Source organism: Staurois parvus, unplaced genomic scaffold (genome assembly GCF_062004578.1).
Source record: "Staurois parvus isolate SC_StPar_1 unplaced genomic scaffold, SC_StPar_1.0 ptg000588l, whole genome shotgun sequence".
NCBI classification, from domain to species: domain Eukaryota; kingdom Metazoa; phylum Chordata; class Amphibia; order Anura; family Ranidae; genus Staurois; species Staurois parvus.
Window position 1 is genome coordinate 120,415 of NW_028318384.1, and position 1,174 is coordinate 121,588.

At 36.7% G+C, this 1,174-nt stretch overlaps 1 pseudogene; it reads left to right on the plus strand.

Annotated features, from left to right (window-relative positions):
* The first annotated feature begins 230 nt into the window (after positions 1-230).
* LOC149449998 (small nuclear ribonucleoprotein F pseudogene) lies at positions 231-530 on the plus strand (annotated as a pseudogene).
* The last annotated feature ends 644 nt before the right edge of the window (positions 531-1,174 follow it).

Here is a 1,174-nt window from a genome sequence, read left to right on the forward strand (position 1 = left end):
TTTTTTAATTCTGTCTCTCAGAGTGGGAATGCACCTACAATGTGAATTTCAGACCCTTCCATGATTTCTAAGAGGGAGAACTTGCAAAATTGCAGGGTGTTCAAATACTTCTGTTCCTCACTGTACATATAGTTAAAAATGTATTTCATAGCCATTTCCTGCTCTCTCGAGCGGTGTATTCTCTGAATTTCCTTGGGGAAATGTTTTTCTTTGTTTCACTGGTCTGTAGATCAGCGGTGGCTTCAGCAGCGGAATGAGTTTGTCACTAAACCCAAAACCATTCCTTAATGCCCTTACTGGTAAGCCAGTAATGGTGAAACTGAAGTGGGGTATGGAATACAAGGGATACCTGGTCTCTGTGGATGGCTACATGAACATTTAGCTCGCCAATACAGAAGAGTATATTGATGGAGCATTGTCTGGACATCTTGGAGAAGTTCTAATAAGGTGTAATAATGTGTTGTATATACGTGGAGTAGAAGAAGAGGAAGAAGATGGTGAGATGAGAGAGTAAAGCAATTTCCAAATTAGTTTTGTAAATTTATTTTGAAGCTTCGCTTTTGAGGGTACTGTTGGATATTGTATTTTGTATGTTTTGTTAATAATAAACACTATAAAAAAAAAAATTATTTCATAAATGAATCTAATGGATCTAATAAATACATTTTCTAATGGCTAGTGCTAGCCAAAAATGAGACCTAAACAAATCCTAGCATCACAGGTAAAACATGACTGTTGCAGCTTTGTTATATAGTATCTGAGCTCTTTTTGGAATTGTGTTTCTCTTTGGGGCACCTAAAAAGTCTTCGCATTGAGCTCTTTTTGGAATGCATGTTTGTTAAAGACAGAGCATTATATTTGAATGGAGTTCTGCTTAACCGAAGAAGCCAGTTCTAACTCTCAGCTCATGGTGCACTGATAATGTACTTCCTTTTAATTATTCTAATGTAAACCTGCGTGGTTTGAATGCACTTGCTGTGAAGAAGCAGATGGTTAGTAAACCACCACCTGTGAGTGTGCCCTGCTTGTTCATACACTTTTCCCTTAGAGAAGCGATAGACTTGTTTGACAGTAAATCTTTTACTCCAGCAGACTGTAAATGTCCTGAGTGCATTAATTATGAAGTCCTATTAAATCTTATTAAATTCATTATACATGTATTACCACCATTAAA